At 42.6% G+C, this 21,937-nt stretch overlaps 1 protein-coding gene and 1 long non-coding RNA gene across 9 annotated transcripts in view; one reads left to right on the top strand and one right to left on the bottom strand.

Annotated features, from left to right (window-relative positions):
* Window positions 1–21,937, top strand: part of MTMR3 (myotubularin related protein 3) — a 2,239,538-nt gene that overhangs the window by 1,212,092 nt on the left and 1,005,509 nt on the right. The gene's annotated exons all lie outside the window — the stretch shown is intronic.
* Window positions 1,264–8,267, bottom strand: LOC122799365. 2 transcript variants are annotated; one of them, XR_006364462.1, is made up of 4 exons: window positions 8,233–8,267; window positions 5,929–6,072; window positions 3,624–3,767; window positions 1,264–1,477 (listed from the first exon to the last, which is right to left on the bottom strand). It is a non-coding gene; the product is annotated as an uncharacterized LOC122799365 (long non-coding RNA). The 2 variants fall into 2 exon arrangements; XR_006364461.1 differs by lacking the exon at window positions 1,264–1,477 and having other exon boundaries at window positions 3,565–3,767.

Raw genomic sequence — 21,937 nt, 5'->3', positions numbered from 1 at the left:
ATTTCGATCTTGTCTCACAATGTTATAACCTGGGGGAATTATTTCATTATCTTTAGTGCAGGGTTTTAGCCAGGTTTCTGTAAGACAGAGAATATCAAGGAGTGAAGATCAAGAAGAGAATGGAGATGTGTGACTTTGTTGTTAACACTTTGTATGTTCAGGTGTCCTATAACTAATGCATTAGATTGAGAGGTAAGGGATGGGAGGGAGGGGCTACAAATAGTAGGTCTGGCATCAAGAGAGGTAGCTGTGGGCCCAGGGTTTGGATGTATGTCGCCATCTATTAGGGTAGATGGGTTAAATTGGAATTGTGGTAAGAAAGAGAAATTTGTAAGGTATTTTATTCTTTTTGATGAGAGGGTATATAGTTTAATATGCGAGAGTCTATGACATTTGGCAGGGAGATAGGAAGGGATGGATGTAATATTTGAGTGAGATAGTGTCACTGTAGAATGATTAGAGGCTGTTTGCTTATGAGGGTAGTGAATGTGGTTTATGGATTTGTCTTCAAAAGATGTAAGGATGTAAGGTAGTGAGACAGCTAGTGAAAAAATAAGTAGGAGTGACAGTTTACCTAGGATGTTTCTAGTTATACTGTTCATGTAATGGGGTTTGATGATTTTAGATGGCATGTTGAGGTGAGGAGCAAGGATCTGATAGTAGAGGTAGTTAATATAGGGAAAGTAAAATGCTGTGAGGTAGAAGGCTATGGGAGTTTGACAGGGTTAATCTACAAGAGAGTAGTGAGGGTGGGAGGGCAATGGTAAGGTGAGGTTATGTTGATGAAGATTGGTAGGTGGGATAGGCTAGAGCAGTAGGGGTGTGGCTAGTTAGGTATAAATGTAGGGATACGTGGGGTGGGTGGGATAAGGGGTAGGGAGGGGAGCCGGGGCAGAAACAACTACTGGAGAAAGCGTAGCCAATCAGTCCAGAAGGAGAGCCGGAGCACCAAGAAGCTTGTCAAGGTAGGAAATACAGTCTGGGTGAGGAGATAGGAGGGGAAAAGTAGGGGCTAGTGGGAGAATCAGTAAGGTAATAGGTGAGAAAAATAGAAGAAAAGATAAGAGTATTGGGCTAAGAAAATTAAAGATGAGGGGGAGACAAAGTTGTGTTATACTGCCACCTAGTGGGCAGAAAGTAAGATGCAGAAAGTACCTTAGGCAAGGGATGGAAAGGTGATGAAAGAAATGGTAGAAACAGGGATAGGACTATTAGGTGAAAGTAGGCCGAGAGGAGTCTGGCTGCTGGAGTACCTGATTCAGAGGCAAAAACAGTATGTACAAGCCAATGAACAAGCAATTTCATTCAGGATGAGCCAAATGTGCAAACATACTTTGTTAATTAATTGTAGTAGCAGGTGAAAAATTCAGTGGGGTAGTAGTAGAGACAGACTGTCCAAAATGGCCAAAGCCTGAGGTAATTCAGGAGGTCCTTAGAAGCCAGGTATGTTCAGTAGAGGAAGGCCGTGGATAGGTTGCTAGGAATGCCAAGAGGTAAGAGAGAGAGGATGTTAAAAATGTAATATCTCATTAAAGGACTTAAGTTACACAGTTGAGATTAGATAATACTGTACTTCTGCAAAATAGTTAAAAAGCTGTAGTAATACTTCCTAAGAGTAGTTACATTAATGATTAGGAGAAAAAACATTCAGTTCAGATGAAAAAACGAGCAATTTGAAAGAGACCCATGTAACATATAACAGTTCTAGCAGTTCTTAAAACGTCCTGTGACTCTTCAGAGGTATACACAATAAAAGGATAGGTATAACATTTTAAACCAGTCAGGAACTAAAACAGCTTCAATCAACAGTTTTCCACAGTTTCAAAGCATATCCGTTACTTGAAAACAATGCTAGCAAGTCAATGATGAAAAATAAGGTCATTTAGAAAGATATAGACAAAGCTACAGTACACTTAACCTTATCACGACAGTATGCAAAGGAAACATATGCCCAAACTATTCTAGGAAAAATACATGCATAAGCCCCGATTAGGATTCACTGGCTGGGTCTAAGCATGCTGTTCAGCCCCCGTTATTACATTCAATGAGGGGAAAAAGTAAGCGGAATGCTAATGTAGCAACATGGAGTTTAAAGCTCGCTTATAGAACTACGCAGTCCTGGCCACGTGGAAAAGGACCTAAAGCTAAGGTCGCTGATAGGGTGTTAACAGTTAAAACTAGTGGTTATAAAACAAATAATTAGTTTCCACAGCAAAAATTAAACTGTAAAGCCAGGTAGAACAGTTATCGGTAGTTACTGGAGATTAGCGTGCGAGGTAGTCAGCACACTCAGACATAGTACGACTATCTAGACTCGTACAATTCCCAGCCTAACAAAGTTACACTTAAGTCGCTATAACTAAATTAGAGTTTGAATTACTCCGCTATACACAGTACGTGCACAGTACAATTTCCCGGGCTAACAAGTGTAGACTCAAGTCGGTAAGACTAAAATAGAGGTTAATTACCCGCTATACACAGTACGCTAAAACACCCCTATAATTGTTAAGCTACCAGGTTATCCAAGAGCAGCGCTATCTACTGAAGGTACTAGCAGTGCCGTATTAATAAACTGTGGGAGGATGCAAAATATTTCCTTCGGGTAACAAGCTAGAGTGAGCAGGACTCTGCAAGTCGCAAAACAACATAGAGCTTAAGTAATAACGCTAGGCTATATTATGCAAATGGCTTCAAAGGATCTGCTACAGTAGAGATATACCAGGAGCGATAATCACCATAAACGATGTAAAAATACAAGGGGCACCAGAAACACAAAACACTCCAAAGCATTACAATTGCCTCCAAGGCACAATATTACATAGCGGTATAAATGCAACCAAAGACAAAATAGTTATAAAACACTTGAGGAGACTTACAGGTTGTAGATATCCTCTGGGTTCAGGAGCATACAGCAGCCAGGGACTAGAAAGATAATAAAGGAAAGGCGCCGCAGAGGTCACCTCCTTATAAGCAGTAGAGGCAGGAAATGAGGTGGGAAAAAGGGAGGGACAACAAAAACAGAGGGGCAGGTAAGGAAGGTGTGCAAGGAGGGAGGTACCTGCAGGGTACTTTGGGAGAATCAAATACTATCGAGGTAAATCTGGGAAAGGAAGAAGTAGAGTAGGTAAACTAGAGGAAGAAAAAGTGAAAGCAAGGATAAAAGTAGAGAGAGATATGAGTCTAAGGAGAAACAACTACTGGAGAAAGCGTAGCCAATCAGTCCAGAAGGAGAGCCGAGCACCAAGAAGCTTGTCAAGGTAGGAAATACAGTCTGGGTGAGGAGATAGGAGGGAAAAGTAGGGGCTAGTGGGAGAATCAGTAAGGTAATAGGTGAGAAAAATAGAAGAAAAGATAAGAGTATTGGGCTAAGAAAATTAAAGATGAGGGGGAGACAAAGCTGTGTTATACTGCCACCTAGTGGGCAGAAAGTAAGATGCAGAAAGTACCTTAGGCAAGGGATGGAAAGGTGATGAAAGAAATGGTAGAAACAGGGATAGGACTATTAGGTGAAAGTAGGCCGAGAGGAGTCTGGCTGCTGGAGTACCTGATTCAGAGGCAAAACAATATGTACAAGCCAATGAACAAGCAATTTCATTCAGGATGAGCCAAATGTGCAAACATACTTTGTTAATTAATTGTAGTAGCAGGTGAAAAATTCAGTGGGGTAGTAGTAGAGACAGACTGTCCAAAATGGCCAAAGCCTGAGGTAATTCAGGAGGTCCTTAGAGGCCAGGTATGTTCAGTAGAGGAAGGCCGTGGATAGGTTGCTAGGAATGCGAAGAGGTAAGAGAGAGAGGATGTTAAAATGTAATATCTCATTAAAGGACTTAAGTTACACAGTTGAGATTAGATAATACTGTACTTCTGCAAAATAGTTAAAAAGCTGTAGTAATACTTCCTAAGAGTAGTTACATTAATGATTAGGAGAAAAAACATTCAGTTCAGATGAAAAAACGAGCAATTTGAAAGAGACCCATGTAACATATAACAGTTCTAGCAGTTCTTAAACGTCCTGTGACTCTTCAGAGGTATACACAATAAAAGGATAGGTATAACATTTTAAACCAGTCAGGAACTAAAACAGCTTCAATCAACAGTTTTCCACAGTTTCAAAGCATATCCGTTACTTGAAAACAATGCTAGCAAGTCAATGATGAAAAATAAGGTCATTTAGAAAGATATAGACAAAGCTACAGTACACTTAACCTTATCACGACAGTATGCAAAGGAAACATATGCCCAAACTATTCTAGGAAAAATACATGCATAAGCCCGATTAGGATTCACTGGCTGGGTCTAAGCATGCTGTTCAGCCCCGTTATTACATTCAATGAGGGAAAAGTAAGCGGAATGCTAATGTAGCAACATGGAGTTTAAAGCTCGCTTATAGAACTACGCAGTCCTGGCCACGTGGAAAAGGACCTAAAGCTAAGGTCGCTGATAGGGTGTTAACAGTTAAAACTAGTGGTTATAAAACAAATAATTAGTTTCCACAGCAAAAATTAAACTGTAAAGCCAGGTAGAACAGTTATCGGTAGTTACTGGAGATTAGCGTGCGAGGTAGTCAGCACACTCAGACATAGTACGACTATCTAGACTCGTACAATTCCCAGCCTAACAAAGTTACACTTAAGTCGCTATAACTAAATTAGAGTTTGAATTACTCCGCTATACACAGTACGTGCACAGTACAATTTCCCGGGCTAACAAGTGTAGACTCAAGTCGGTAAGACTAAAATAGAGGTTAATTACCCCGCTATACACAGTACGCTAAAAACACCCCTATAATTGTTAAGCTACCAGGTTATCCAAGAGCAGCGCTATCTACTGAAGGTACTAGCAGTGCCGTATTAATAAACTGTGGGGAGGATGCGCAAAATATTTCCTTCGGGTAACAAGCTAGAGTGAGCAGGACTCTGCAAGTCGCAAAAACAACATAGAGCTTAAGTAATAACGCTAGGCTATATTATGCAAATGGCTTCAAAGGATCTGCTACAGTAGAGATATACCAGGAGCGATAATCACCATAAACGATGTAAAAATACAAGGGGGGCACCAGAAACACAAAACACTCCAAAGCATTACAATTGCCTCCAAGGCACAATATTACATAGCGGTATAAATGCCGCAACCAAAGACAAAATAGTTATAAAACACTTGAGGAGACTTACAGGTTGTAGATATCCTCTGGGTTCAGGAGCATACAGCAGCCAGGGACTAGAAAGATAATAAAGGAAAGGCGCCGCAGAGGTCACCTCCTTATAAGCAGTAGAGGCAGGAAATGAGGTGGGAAAAAGGGAGGGGACAACAAAAAAACAGAGGGGGCAGGTAAGGAAGGTGTGCAAGGAGGGGAGGTACCTGCAGGGTACTTTGGGAGAATCAAATACTATCGTAGGTAAATCTGGGAAAGGAAGAAGTAGAGTAGGTAAACTAGAGGAAGAAAAAGTGAAAGCAAGGATAAAAGTAGAGAGAGATATGAGTCTAAGGAGAAACAACTACTGGAGAAAGCGTAGCCAATCAGTCCAGAAGGAGAGCCGGAGCACCAAGAAGCTTGTCAAGGTAGGAAATACAGTCTGGGTGAGGAGATAGGAGGGGAAAAGTAGGGGCTAGTGGGAGAATCAGTAAGGTAATAGGTGAGAAAAATAGAAGAAAAGATAAGAGTATTGGGCTAAGAAAATTAAAGATGAGGGGGAGACAAAGCTGTGTTATACTGCCACCTAGTGGGCAGAAAGTAAGATGCAGAAAGTACCTTAGGCAAGGGATGGAAAGGTGATGAAAGAAATGGTAGAAACAGGGATAGGACTATTAGGTGAAAGTAGGCCGGGAGAGGAGTCTGGCTGCTGGAGTACCTGATTCAGAGGCAAAACAATATGTACAAGCCAATGAACAAGCAATTTCATTCAGGATGAGCCAAATGTGCAAACATACTTTGTTAATTAATTGTAGTAGCAGGTGAAAAATTCAGTGGGGTAGTAGTAGAGACAGACGGTCCAAAATGGCCAAAGCCTGAGGTAATTCAGGAGGTCCTTAGAGGCCAGGTATGTTCAGTAGAGGAAGGCCGTGGATAGGTTGCTAGGAATGCGAAGAGGTAAGAGAGAGAGGATGTTATAAATGTAATATCTCATTAAAGGACTTAAGTTACACAGTTGAGATTAGATAATACTGTACTTCTGCAAAATAGTTAAAAAGCTGTAGTAATACTTCCTAAGAGTAGTTACATTAATGATTAGGAGAAAAAACATTCAGTTCAGATGAAAAAACGAGCAATTTGAAAGAGACCCATGTAACATATAACAGTTCTAGCAGTTCTTAAAACGTCCTGTGACTCTTCAGAGGTATACACAATAAAAGGATAGGTATAACATTTTAAACCAGTCAGGAACTAAAACAGCTTCAATCAACAGTTTTCCACAGTTTCAAAGCATATCCGTTACTTGAAAACAATGCTAGCAAGTCAATGATGAAAAATAAGGTCATTTAGAAAGATATAGACAAAGCTACAGTACACTTAACCTTATCACGACAGTATGCAAAGGAAACATATGCCCAAACTATTCTAGGAAAAATACATGCATAAGCCCGATTAGGATTCACTGGCTGGGTCTAAGCATGCTGTTCAGCCCCGTTATTACATTCAATGAGGGGAAAAGTAAGCGGAATGCTAATGTAGCAACATGGAGTTTAAAGCTCGCTTATAGAACTACGCAGTCCTGGCCACGTGGAAAAGGACCTAAAGCTAAGGTCGCTGATAGGGTGTTAACAGTTAAAACTAGTGGTTATAAAACAAATAATTAGTTTCCACAGCAAAAATTAAACTGTAAAGCCAGGTAGAACAGTTATCGGTAGTTACTGGAGATTAGCGTGCGAGGTAGTCAGCACACTCAGACATAGTACGACTATCTAGACTCGTACAATTCCCAGCCTAACAAAGTTACACTTAAGTCGCTATAACTAAATTAGAGTTTGAATTACTCCGCTATACACAGTACATGCACAGTACAATTTCCCGGGCTAACAAGTGTAGACTCAAGTCGGTAAGACTAAAATAGAGGTTAATTACCCCGCTATACACAGTACGCTAAAAACACCCCTATAATTGTTAAGCTACCAGGTTATCCAAGAGCAGCGCTATCTACTGAAGGTACTAGCAGTGCCGTATTAATAAACTGTGGGGAGGATGCGCAAAATATTTCCTTCGGGTAACAAGCTAGAGTGAGCAGGACTCTGCAAGTCGCAAAAACAACATAGAGCTTAAGTAATAACGCTAGGCTATATTATGCAAATGGCTTCAAAGGATCTGCTACAGTAGAGATATACCAGGAGCGATAATCACCATAAACGATGTAAAAATACAAGGGGGGCACCAGAAACACAAAACACTCCAAAGCATTACAATTGCCTCCAAGGCACAATATTACATAGCGGTATAAATGCCGCAACCAAAGACAAAATAGTTATAAAACACTTGAGGAGACTTACAGGTTGTAGATATCCTCTGGGTTCAGGAGCATACAGCAGCCAGGGACTAGAAAGATAATAAAGGAAAGGCGCCCAGAGAGGTCACCTCCTTATAAGCAGTAGAGGCAGGAAATGAGGTGGGAAAAAGGGAGGGACAACAAAAACAGAGGGGCAGGTAAGGAAGGTGTGCAAGGAGGGGAGGTACCTGCAGGGTACTTTGGGAGAATCAAATACTATCGTAGGTAAATCTGGGAAAGGAAGAAGTAGAGTAGGTAAACTAGAGGAAGAAAAAGTGAAAGCAAGGATAAAAGTAGAGAGAGATATGAGTCTAAGGAGAAACAACTACTGGAGAAAGCGTAGCCAATCAGTCCAGAAGGAGAGCCGGAGCACCAAGAAGCTTGTCAAGGTAGGAAATACAGTCTGGGTGAGGAGATAGGAGGGAAAAGTAGGGGCTAGTGGGAGAATCAGTAAGGTAATAGGTGAGAAAAATAGAAGAAAAGATAAGAGTATTGGGCTAAGAAAATTAAAGATGAGGGGGAGACAAAGCTGTGTTATACTGCCACCTAGTGGGCAGAAAGTAAGATGCAGAAAGTACCTTAGGCAAGGGATGGAAAGGTGATGAAAGAAATGGTAGAAACAGGGATAGGACTATTAGGTGAAAGTAGGCCGGGAGAGAGTCTGGCTGCTGGAGTACCTGATTCAGAGGCAAAAACAGTATGTACAAGCCAATGAACAAGCAATTTCATTCAGGATGAGCCAAATGTGCAAACATACTTTGTTAATTAATTGTAGTAGCAGGTGAAAAATTCATTGGGTAGTAGTAAGAGACAGACTGTCCAAATGGCCAAAGCCTGAGGTAATTCAGGAGGTCCTTAGAAGCCAGGGTATGTTCAGTAGAGAAGGCCGTGGGATAGGTTGTTTGTTAATAGTATAGTAGCAAAAAAAAAAAAAATTCAGTGGGGTAGAGTAGAGCGGTCCAAATCAAAAAAAGCCCAAGGTCTTTCAGGATTCAGGAGGTCCTTAGAGAGGTTCAGTATGTTTGTTTGTTAATTAATTGTAGTAGCAGGTGAAAAATTCAGTGGGGTAGTAGTAGAGACAGACTGTCCAAAATGGCCAAAGCCTGAGGTAATTCAGGAGGTCCTTAGAGGCCAGGTATGTTCAGTAGAGGAAGGCCGTGGATAGGTTGCTAGGAATGCGAAGAGGTAAGAGAGAGAGGATGTTAAAAATGTAATATCTCATTAAAGGACTTAAGTTACACAGTTGAGATTAGATAATACTGTACTTCTGCAAAATAGTTAAAAAGCTGTAGTAATACTTCCTAAGAGTAGTTACATTAATGATTAGGAGAAAAAACATTCAGTTCAGATGAAAAAACGAGCAATTTGAAAGAGACCCATGTAACATATAACAGTTCTAGCAGTTCTTAAAAGCGTCCTGTGACTCTTCAGAGGTATACACAATAAAAGGATAGGTATAACATTTTAAACCAGTCAGGAACTAAAACAGCTTCAATCAACAGTTTTCCACAGTTTCAAAGCATATCCGTTACTTGAAAACAATGCTAGCAAGTCAATGATGAAAAATAAGGTCATTTAGAAAGATATAGACAAAGCTACAGTACACTTAACCTTATCACGACAGTATGCAAAGGAAACATATGCCCAAACTATTCTAGGAAAAATACATGCATAAGCCCGATTAGGATTCACTGGCTGGGTCTAAGCATGCTGTTCAGCCCCGTTATTACATTCAATGAGGGGAAAAAGTAAGCGGAATGCTAATGTAGCAACATGGAGTTTAAAGCTCGCTTATAGAACTACGCAGTCCTGGCCACGTGGAAAAGGACCTAAAGCTAAGGTCGCTGATAGGGTGTTAACAGTTAAAACTAGTGGTTATAAAACAAATAATTAGTTTCCACAGCAAAAATTAAACTGTAAAGCCAGGTAGAACAGTTATCGGTAGTTACTGGAGATTAGCGTGCGAGGTAGTCAGCACACTCAGACATAGTACGACTATCTAGACTCGTACAATTCCCAGCCTAACAAAGTTACACTTAAGTCGCTATAACTAAATTAGAGTTTGAATTACTCCGCTATACACAGTGCGTGCACAGTACAATTTCCGGCTAACAAGTGTAGACTCAAGTCGGTAAGACTAAAATAGAGGTTAATTACCCCGCTATACACAGCGCTAAAACACCCCTATAATTGTTAAGCTACCAGGTTATCCAAGAGCAGCGCTATCTACTGAAGGTACTAGCAGTGCCGTGTTAATAAACTGTGGGAGGATGCGCAAAATATTTCCTTCGGGTAACAAGCTAGAGTGAGCAGGACTCTGCAAGTCGCAAAACAACATAGAGCTTAAGTAATAACGCTAGGCTATATTATGCAAATGGCTTCAAAGGATCTGCTACAGTAGAGATATACCAGGAGCGATAATCACCATAAACGATGTAAAAATACAAGGGGCACCAGAAACACAAAACACTCCAAAGCATTACAATTGCCTCCAAGGCACAATATTACATAGCGGTATAAATGCCATGACCAAAGACAAAATAGTTATAAAACACTTGAGGAGACTTACAGGTTGTAGATATCCTCTGGGTTCAGGAGCATACAGCAGCCAGGGACTAGAAAGATAATAAAGGAAAGGCGCAGAGGTCACCTCCTTATAAGCAGTAGAGGCAGGAAATGAGGTGGGAAAAAGGGAGGGACAACAAAAACAGAGGGGGCAGGTAAGGAAGGTGTGCAAGGAGGGGAGGTACCTGCAGGGTACTTTGGGAGAATCAAATACTATCGTAGGTAAATCTGGGAAAGGAAGAAGTAGAGTAGGTAAACTAGAGGAAGAAAAAGTGAAAGCAAGGATAAAAGTAGAGAGAGATATGAGTCTAAGGAGAAACAACTACTGGAGAAAGCGTAGCCAATCAGTCCAGAAGGAGAGCCGGAGCACCAAGAAGCTTGTCAAGGTAGGAAATACAGTCTGGGTGAGGAGATAGGAGGGGAAAAGTAGGGGCTAGTGGGAGAATCAGTAAGGTAATAGGTGAGAAAAATAGAAGAAAAGATAAGAGTATTGGGCTAAGAAAATTAAAGATGAGGGGGAGACAAAGCTGTGTTATACTGCCACCTAGTGGGCAGAAAGTAAGATGCAGAAAGTACCTTAGGCAAGGGATGGAAAGGTGATGAAAGAAATGGTAGAAACAGGGATAGGACTATTAGGTGAAAGTAGGCCGGGAGAGGAGTCTGGCTGCTGGAGTACCTGATTCAGAGGCAAAAACAGTATGTACAAGCCAATGAACAAGCAATTTCATTCAGGATGAGCCAAATGTGCAAACATACTTTGTTAATTAATTGTAGTAGCAGGTGAAAAATTCATTGGGGTAGTAGTAGAGACAGACTGTCCAAAATGGCCAAAGCCTGAGGTAATTCAGGAGGTCCTTAGAAGCCAGGTATGTTCAGTAGAGGAAGGCCGTGGATAGGTTGTTTGTTAATTAATTGTAGTAGCAGGTGAAAAATTCAGTGGGGTAGTAGTAGAGACAGACGGTCCAAAATGGCCAAAGCCTGAGGTAATTCAGGAGGTCCTTAGAGGCCAGGTATGTTCAGTAGAGGAAGGCCGTGGATAGGTTGTTTGTTAATTAATTGTAGTAGCAGGTGAAAAATTCAGTGGGGTAGTAGTAGAGACAGACGGTCCAAAATGGCCAAAGCCTGAGGTAATTCAGGAAGTCCTTAGAGGCCAGGTATGTTCAGTAGAGGAAGGCCGTGGATAGGTTGTTTGTTAATTAATTGTAGTAGCAGGTGAAAAATTCAGTGGGGTAGTAGTAGAGACAGACGGTCCAAAATGGCCAAAGCCTGAGGTAATTCAGGAGGTCCTTAGAGGCCAGGTATGTTCAGTAGAGGAAGGCCGTGGATAGGTTGTTTGTTAATTAATTGTAGTAGCAGGTGAAAAATTCAGTGGGGTAGTAGTAGAGACAGACGGTCCAAAATGGCCAAAGCCTGAGGTAATTCAGGAGGTCCTTAGAGGCCAGGTATGTTCAGTAGAGGAAGGCCGTGGATAGGTTGTTTGTTAATTAATTGTAGTAGCAGGTGAAAAATTCAGTGGGGTAGTAGTAGAGACAGACGGTCCAAAATGGCCAAAGCCTGAGGTAATTCAGGAGGTCCTTAGAGGCCAGGTATGTTCAGTAGAGGAAGGCCGTGGATAGGTTGTTTGTTAATTAATTGTAGTAGCAGGTGAAAAATTCAGTGGGGTAGTAGTAGAGACAGACGGTCCAAAATGGCCAAAGCCTGAGGTAATTCAGGAGGTCCTTAGAGGCCAGGTATGTTCAGTAGAGGAAGGCCGTGGATAGGTTGTTTGTTAATTAATTGTAGTAGCAGGTGAAAAATTCAGTGGGGTAGTAGTAGAGACAGACGGTCCAAAATGGCCAAAGCCTGAGGTAATTCAGGAGGTCCTTAGAGGCCAGGTATGTTCAGTAGAGGAAGGCCGTGGATAGGTTGAGGTTGTAGATATCCTCTGGGTTCAGGAGCATACAGCAGCCAGGGACTAGAAAGATAATAAAGGACATTTACAAAAAAAACATTTACAGGATCTAGAAGCTATAGTTCCTATAGTACCTTGCCTATGCCTAGAGTTCCTTTGGTGGGCAGAGACCTGCCACCAAAACAAGGGACTACCATTCACACTACCCCCTGCTGCCCAAACCTTAACAACAGACGCATCAGACTGTACATGGGGGGCTCACCTGGCAGGGAAGTGCATTCATGGCAAATGAAACCCAAGTCAAATGCACCTACATATAAATCAAAAGGAAATGTTAGTTGTACAGAATGTTCTGACAGCCTTCATTGACCACATTCTACCAGGACAACTAATGGTAAAGATGGACAACACCATGGTCATGTGGTACATAAGCAAGTGGGTACACACTCCTACCCCCTTTGCAGACTTGCCATGGCCTTGTGGAACACGGCCTTGACTTGCCAAATACATCTGCAAGCTCAATTCCTGCCAGGAAAGCAAAATACTCTGGCAGACGAACTAAGCAGAAACCTTATGGACCCACACGAATGGAAACTTGGATCCACAAGTCTTCAGCATGTTGACACAAAGATGGGGGAACCCAGACATAGATCTTTTTGCCTCTCCCCAAAACTATCAGTACAAATTCTGCACAAGAATTCATCACAAAAAAGCTTGGAAAGTGGATGCTCTATTTTTCAGCGGGAAAAACCTATCAGTCTATGCCTTTCCCCTCTGCCTCTGCTCTCCAAGGTTTTACTAAAAGTCAGACAAGAAAAACCGAAAATGATTCTGATTGCTCCAGACTGGCCTCACCAGCACTGATACCCGCTTCTACCAATATGTCACACCTTCCTCCGTGGTACGACACCTCATCTACTGTCTCGGCAGAACTATCAGATTCTGCACACTCGGCTCCAAACTCTGAATCTTGCAGCATGGCTAATCAGCTAATTTCACCAGTCACATCTCTCAGTAAACCTGTGATGGATGTCATTTTGGAGGCTAGAAGGCCTAGTACTAAAAAATCTTATGCTGGTAAATGGAAAAGATTCTGTGCCTAGACCGAAGAACAAGGAATAAACACAGCAATGCCCAACATTCCTCAGATTCTGCAATATTTAACTGAGATGCTTCACAAGGGCCTATCTTTTTCTTCTATAAAAATCCATGCCTCTGCCATTTCGGCTCATTACTACACAGAGCCTCCTCTCTTTTCTCATCCCCTGCTAAAGCAGTACCTCAGAGTGGCCAAAAATTTGAGACCTCCCAGGAGAGCACCAACTCCTGAATGGGACCTCAATTTTGTGCTGGAAAAACTCACCCTACCTCCTTTTGAACCAGCGACTACTGCATACATAAAATTTCTCTCTTGGAAGACAGCCTTTCTTTTAGCAGTCACTTCAGCTAGAAGGATTTCAGAACTACAGGCTCTCATGGCAGTGGAGCCTTTCATTATCTTTTGTCCGGACAGGGTGGCCCTCAGGACCAATCCATCCTTTATGCCTAAGGTGATATCCAGTGTGGCTCTGAATCAGACCATTCATCTGCCAACTTTTTTCCCAAATCCGCAGAACAAGGGGGAGCGGATTCTGCATTCGTTGGATATACACAGACAGCTAAGATTCTACTTAAACAGGACAAAATCTCTAAGAATGTCTGAGCAACTACTGGTGGCATTTGCTGCAGGAGCAGAAGGAAAGGCTATTTCAAGCGACTATTTCAAAATGGATAAGCCATTGTATTTGTTTCTGCTACATGCACCATGGTAAACCTGTCCCCAAGGGAATCGGATCCCATTCCACCAGTGCTGCATCTACTTCAGCAGCTTTTCTCATAGGGGTTCCTACCAGAGACATTCTAGAAGCTGCTACTTGGAGCTCTGTTCATACATTCACAAAACATTACCATTTACCTCTCTTTTCCAAATCCAGAGCAGGCTTTGCCACTGCTGTCCTGCAGGGCCTTAACAGCTGCTCCTAATGCTGTACAATTCCATCCTCCCAACCATAGCTTTGGGATTCAACCCAAATGTAATGACTGCAACAGTGAAACACGAAGAACATAGTACTGTTGTGTACACTTGTTATAAATGTAGATGTTAGTGTATTCACTGTTGCAGTCCTGGTTACCCACCTGCCAGCCCCCTTTTTTCTCTCTTATTATACCTCCTCTTTCCTTTGCTATGCTCAAAAGCCTTTTTGGTGCATTTGCTTTTAGTTGGAGGTATATTTATTGTGTTCTAAATTACATGCATATATATATATATATATATATATATATATATATATATATATATATATATATATAATATTTGTATTTTGCTTCCCATTGTGGGGCACCTGACATCTGGGGCAAGGAAAACTGATTAAAATGGTGTCGGCTGCATGTTTTATACCCCTGACGTCATGGAAGAAGAGACAGCAACTGACGCAGGACCCAAGACTTTGTTATTCAGGCCGACTGAGGGCAACCTGCCAGCAGATTACCCAAATGTAATGATTGCAACAGTGAATACACTCGAACATCTACATTTATGGTAAGTGTACGCAACTGTACTTTGTGTACCCTTACCATAAATGTAGCTGTTAGAGTGTATTCACTGTTGCTGTCCTGGTTACCCTCCCTCCAGCCCCCTTTCTTCTTTTGGCTATACTTCTGCTCTCACTTACTATGCTCAAAAAGAATTTTGGTGTATTTGCTTTTTTGTTGGAGGTATATCCTTGTATTATAGATTTAATTGCTTCCCATTAGGGGGGCACCTGACATCTGGGGCAAGAAAAACTGATGTAATGGCGTCGGATGCATGTTTTATACCCCTGATGACCTGACGTCATGGAAGAAGGGACAAGTGTATTCCAGGAGTAGGGCATCCTTTGGCTCTGTCATGCTTCAGAATATCCTTCCATGAGGGCCACCTGGGACTGATGGAGCTGGGGACTCTGCCTCGCAAGCTGAAGATCAAATGAAGTCAACAACCTCAGATGAAAAAGTTATGTTCTTACCATAACGTTCCATCTGAGTTGTTGCTTCATTTGTCTTCAGCTTTTCCCACCCTCCTTCCCCCTTCCTCAGTACTGGGAGGATCTGGTAGAAGTGACTTAGGGTTCTTCCCTGTCCTGTGTCATCCAAGCCCTGAGGTGTTCTGTGGATGGTGTGGATAACATTTCCTAGTGTGTAATGGTGGTTGTGTATTTCTAGCAGCAAACCCGATCTGAGGGATGCAGAGAGAGAGCGGGGGTAGGAGAGGAGGAGCTCAGTTTTCAGCTCCAAGGCTGGAGTATTCTGCCGAGTCCAATCTGATGACCGATCTGAAACCTGCAAGTTGAAGACAAATGAAGCAACGACTCAGATGGAATGTTATGGTAAGATTACCTATGTCATTAATCTAGATATATTATGCAGTACTCATAACTAGTAGTGTAATGTAGTATTCAGCTTCTGCAGCTGCAATTATGTGGTTTTACTTTATCAAACTAACATGAACTGCTAATTTGTAGTGGCTTTTCTGTATTCTTACATGTCACAATTGTACATTACTCACCGTGTTGTTCTCAGAGGTACTGCTTGTGGAATTGACACTTGTGTAGGACTAATGCCAGATGTCTCCGATCTATCTGCAAGGTGCTTTAATCCATCCATCCATCCACAACCCCTTTTTCCCATTTTTACACATGGAAGCAGGGTGTCACTTCAACAGTGATAATCATCTAGAGCCAGTGTTTACACCGCCAGATGGCTAGCCCTGCCACTGTAGTTCATCTGCACCACACATTCATGCATGTACACACACGCAGACAGACAGACAGAGACAGACAGACAGACAGACAGAGACAGACAGACAGAGACAGACAGACAGAGACAGACAGACAGAGACAGACAGACAGACAGAGACAGACAGACAGAGACAGACAGACAGAGACAGACAGACACAGACAGACACACCATTAGGGCCAGTTGAGTGTGTTCTATCTACCTTCTGCATGTCTTTTGAATGTGAGAGGAAACCGGAGCACCCAGAGGAAACCCACATGGACACAGGGGGACATGAAGACTCTACACAGAAGGCACTCCAGCCGAGAAATGAACCATGCAACCTCTTGTTGTGAGGTCATAGCTCTTTCTGCCACACCACTGTTCTACATGTCTCCTAAGATAGGCTACACCACTTACATTTGCAGTAATCCCCGTACCTACAGATGCATGTGTGTGCTATACTGTTTTCCTTCCAGTAGTAGTGTCTACCCCACCAGTATGTGTTTGTATAGAAGATCTAGGGGAATGCATGTCTTGTGAATATACTGCTCCCCCCCCCCATTTTCTTCAAATTGAAGATCAGGAACTCGGGGTTATGGTTGCCATTGTAATTGAACGGGATCAGCCACTGCGCAGTCATCAGTTCCCTCCACTGCCCATATCTCTGTCCTATTCCCAGGACATATCTTGTGTGTGCATGTGTGTAATTGTTTACTGGGATAGTTCACAGATCAAAACTGACAAAATTCAGGCACAGCCAGGGTGAAAAACAGAGACTTCACAGTAAATAATAAAAAGAATAGTAAGAATTAAATATAAAAACAGTATTTGTACAATGTAATACTGTAGGAGTAAATAATTCCATCAGATTATAATGTACAATATGTACAATTACCTCTAGGGATAGATGGATTTTGTAGTTACAACACTAGAGCAGAAAAATTATAGGAACTGGTGATTAAGTGATGTGTCCAGTGGAGAAGCAGAAATGCTTGGCCTGAGTAGTTAGTTTTTTTGGAGTATGTGTTTTTTTTTTAGGTAAGCAGGGAGGGATTGCCAAAGAATTGGGGCAATTGAGGAGTAGGTATGTACAGTACATTGAAGTTTGGTCCTTGGAGTAATGAACAATGGAGGGATTTCAGTAGTGTGTTACATTGTATGAGGTGGCTTTTTGTGAAATTTATCTGCAAACGGGTAAGTGTTTCAAGTTTTAAATTTATATAGTCAGCCGTCTAATAATAGATTGGTTCTATTTTATGGGTAGCTGTCTGGCTTTTTTGAGAGCGAGAAAGTATTGTTCACATAGTGGGAAGTTTGTAATAAAATATATCATGTTGGAGGTGGTCTTTGAGGGTAGTGATGTTTTTCTTGGAAGCAGTAGTGGGGAAGTTAATATTCCAACTGTGAGGGGGGGCAAAGAAGAGGAAGTTAGGTTTTGTCCTGAATTCGTCTGCATTGGGACGACAATTTAGTGACTGATCTAACCAGGTCCATAGGTAGCTTAAAGTAGTGGATGTTCTTCGTGTTTCACTGTTGCAGTCATCACACTTGGGTTATCCTGCCAGGGGTAGCCCTCAGTCGGTCCGAATACCTGAGGCTTAGTATTTCTGTGTGTGTGTTGCTCCAGGACTGACTTTAGGTCGTCAGTGGTATAAAGTCAGGCAGCTGACGCCATTACATCAGTCTTTCTTGCCGAGGAGCCCGCAGCAGAAGCAGTTCACACGAATTCAGGTCACTACCTGAGTTTTCGTTTCCGAATTGAAGTTGAAGTCTTCTTATGCTAATTACCCCGTTGGGGATCCTTTTTTCTTGCTCTAACCAATGTCAGAAAAAGTTAACAATTGTCTTGCCTGTGGAAAGCAAATACCACACCGAGATTTCCATTTTTACTGCGTCACCTGTTTAGGCCCAGACCACAGCGTCCCTCGCTGGCAGGTGTTTAGTGTTTTACTGTTGCAGTCATTACATTTGGGTAATCTGCTTGCAGGTTGCCCTCAGTCGGCCTGATTAACAAAGTCTTGGGTCCTGCGTCGGTTGTTGTCCCTGCTTCCATGACGTCAGGTCGTCAGGGGTATAAAATATGCAGCCGATGCCATTTCATCAGTCTTTCTTGCCGTGTGGTGCCCAAAGCAGAAGCAGTTCACAAGTGCCAGTCGGCCGACTCCTGAAATTTTCATTTTTAAGTTTCAGAACCGAAGTCTTCAACTAAAAGCTAAGTACCCCATTGGAGAAACTTTTTCTTGCTCCTTACCGATGTCAGTAAAAGTTAATAATTGTATTACTTATGGAATGCAAATACCTCATAAAGATTTTCATTCGTACTGTATTCCTTGCCTACGCCCTGACCACAGCGTACCTTGCTGTTGCTTTTGTGCTTTAGTTAATCAGCGCACTATCCGTCGTCGGTATATTTTTGCCTCTAAATATTTTGGTTCTCGGTTTAATTATCCAGAAATGTCAGTAAGCCATCCGACTACTGGGATTCTGAAAAAACGCAAAGATAAAGACAAGGTCCAAAACTGCTGACGACGCTTCTCCTAAGCTAGTCGCCAGGTCGCCGGTACTCAGTGAGGCGCTTTTGCAGCCCCTGATACCCGCTACTTCTGATTGGCAGGCCTCTACTGAGACCCATTCGGAGTCCGGTATGCCACGAGATGCTTCAACTATGGAACCCGCGGATGTCTCTACCGTGGATGAGTCTGGAGCCGCTGTGCAGGCACTGGCTTCTGAGGGTGTATTCAGGCCTACGGACTTGCATATTAAATCGACACCTCCTTCATTACTAAGGCCTAAATCTCGATCCATGTCTAAAAAAACGACACCCAGGCCACATGCTCAGGCCTCTATGCCTTAAAAACAAATGATAAAAATGGCTGAAAACCTCTAATCGGGGGTAGCCAGCCCCCCCCCCACCTCTAAGAGGTTGATTATGAATCTTCTGATCAGGATTCTGTTTTTTCTGACTCTTCTGATGACCTGGATTTGTCCTTACCTACTTATGAGGATTCTGATGCAGAGGACTCGATTACTTCTGCTTCCCCTCCTGAGGATTTTTCTTTTGGGGAAACCTTACATACTCTAAGGGAGCATTTTCACTGGGAAAGCCAGGAATTTTCTGATTCAAAAAAGAGGCTTAGGGATTTCCTTCTCCTACCTCAGCATAGGCCTTTGGCTATTCCTCCTGTACTAGACATTGTTGATGATGCCTTCTCGGAATCCACTTTGGCCCCTGATTCCCTGCCTCCTGCTCCCAGTAAACCTGAGAGATACTACAGGGTCCCTGAGTCCCACAAGTTTGTTTTCAAAAATCCTATTGCAGATCCAGAGACTATTTCTCAGGGGCCCAAGGGCATTAAGGCTTCTACCGCTAAAAATCTTACCCCTTCTCATAGAGACTCCAGGGTGCTGGATAGATGGGGTAAAAAAGGTTTACACTTAAGCAACCTTGGCCATTAGAGCTTTAAACTGCCAATTTCATATGTTAAAATATCAGCAACATGTTATTGGACTGCTTAAACAGAAAATTATGTTGATTCCTGACTGTCTGGAAGATAAAGACTTACAGGATTTAATGCATTCTGCTGAGCTAGTTGGAAAACATACTATGAAATGTGGTTTTGATTCTTGAGAGGCCTCTTGCAGGGCTGCTGTTACTGGGTCTGTGCTTAGAAGGCATGCTTGGCTTAAGGAGCAATCTTTGCCTGATCATGTTAAAGCTAAATTGTTGGATGCTCCTTTAAATCAGGACCGCCTGATTGGCAACAAGGCTGAGGAAGTTCTTAAAAAGATGGCAGATAAAGCTAAATCTATGCAAACCGTTAAAGATTTTTTTACAAGTTCAGCCTCCTAGATTTAGTAGGCACTGGCCCTCTAAGACTTGGTCCTTTCCAGTCCCTTCCAGGTCTTCTCAAGCCAAACCCAGACACAGCAAAAACCCCAGGTTTCAGTCCAGGGGACTCTCAGAACTAAGCAGTGGGGGGCCTCCACTTCCAAGTCTTGGAATTACAAGACTCACCCCTATGGTAAACTGTCTCAATGACTTCCTTTTAAAATTTCCAAGCACTTATCTTCTGACTGCACCTTTGGGGGGAAAGATTGCTCTTCACACAAAGCACTGAAAACTCATTACCCAAGACAAATGCGTTTTAAGTATAGTGTCCTAGGGATACAGATTTCACTTCCACATGTTGCCAACGCCAAGTGGGTGGCCGGACCTACCCCCAAATCAGTGGGCAGAAGCCCAAAAACAAGTACTTTCTCTCTCAAGCATGGGGGCTGTTCAGCTGGTACCAGAAGAGAAAAAGGGACAAGGTTTCTACCCGAGACTTTTCTTGGTACCCAGAAAAGACAAATCATGGCGTCCTATCCTGGACCTGTCTACTCTAAACACCTTTTTTGGAGATTCCAAAAAGATGCTGACTCTTCACCAATTACTTTCTATGTTAGGCAAAGACGCCTGGTTGGCAACACTAGATTTAAAAGAAGCATACCTACACATCCCAATTGGGGAATCTTGCAGAAGATACCTATGCTTCAAAGCAGGCTACACGCACTATCAGTTCTCTGCACTGCCCTTTGGCTTTTCTACTGCACCCAGGGTATTCACAGTGTCTATCTCCAGTTATTGCATTTTGCAGGCAAAGAAGTATTCAAATATACCCATACCTGGACGATTGTCTAATTCAGGCAGAAAACCAGGACATACCTTTGAATCATCTGGCTATTGTAAAAAGGGTTCTAACTTGTCTGGGGTACACCATAAATAAAAAGAAATCACAACTGGGTACCCTGTCAGCAAATTACATTCCTGGAAGCAAGCTTGAATACAACTTCCCAGATGGCTTGCCTCACGCCAGAAAAGCAAATTCATTTGACAACATACTTCAAACAAGTGGCCACAAAAACCCTGCTATCTGCAAGACAAATACTGCAACCCTTGGGGTTCATGGCTTCCTGCATTCTTCTAATTCCATATGCAAGACTGCATATGAGGAAACTACAGTGATATCTAAAAAGCCTATGGAGTCAACATTCTCACAGCCTAGAAACAATGATTCCTATCATACCTTGCCTACACCTAGAATTCCTTTGGTGGCAGAGGCCTGCCACCAAAACAAGGGACTACCTTTCACACCACCCCCTGCTGCCCAAACCCGAACAGATGCATGACAATGCATGGGGGGCTCACCTGGCAGGGAAGTGCATTCAGGGCAAATGGAACCCAAATCAAATGCACCTGCATATCAGTCAAAAAGAAATGTTAGCTGCACAGAATGCTCTGACAGCCTTCAAGGACTACATTCTTCCAGGACAATTAATGGTAAAGACGGACAACACCAATGTTATGTGGTACATAAACAAGCAAGGGGAGTACATATTCTTATCCCCTCTGCAGACTAGCCATGGCATTGTGGAACACAGCCTTGAGCTACCAAGTGCACCTACAAGCTCAGTTCCTGCCAGAAAAATTAAATACACTGGCAGACGGACTAAGCCGAAACCTCATGGACCCACACAAGTGGAAACTGGAACCAAGGATTTTCAACATGTTGACAAGCGAATGGGGGAGCCCAAATATAGACCTGTTTGCCTCTTCCCCAGAACTACTAATTGGACAACTTTTGCAGAAGGACTCCCCATAAACAAGCCTAGAAAGTGGATGCTCTGTCCTTCAGCTGGAAAAACCTGTCAGTCTGTCCCTTCCCCCACTGCCTCTGCTCTCCAAAGTACTACTAAAAGTCAAACAGGACAAACTAAGGATGATTTTGATTGATCCAAACTGGCCATGCCAACACGGGTACCCCTCCTGTGCAGTGTGTCATGGTTATTTCCATGGCACCTGCCTCAGACTCCTTCCCTGTTGTCTCAGCAGCAGAACCAGATTCTGCACCCTCAGCTTCCAACACTGAACCTTGCAGCCTGGCTAATTACTTAAACTCTCCCTTACTATCCCTCAGCAAACCTGTGATGGATGTCATCCTAGAGGCAAGGAGGCCTAGTACTAGAAAATCGTATGCCGAAAAATGGAAAAGATTCTGTGCCTGGAACCAATCTCAAGGGATGAGCACAGCAGTGCCCAGTTTACCTCAGATTTTACAATACTTAACTGAGATGCTTTACAAGGGCCTGTCTTTTTTCTCCATTAAAATCCACGCCTCAGCCATTTCAGCTCATTATAACACAGAACCTCCCCTCTTCTCTCATCCACTGC

This window comes from Protopterus annectens, chromosome 4.part0 (assembly GCF_019279795.1).
Source record: "Protopterus annectens isolate FY-2018-M chromosome 4.part0, PAN1.0, whole genome shotgun sequence".
NCBI lineage: Eukaryota > Metazoa > Chordata > Ceratodontiformes > Protopteridae > Protopterus > Protopterus annectens.
Note: the sequence above shows the minus strand (reverse complement) of the source record. Positions and strands in the feature narration are given on the sequence as shown.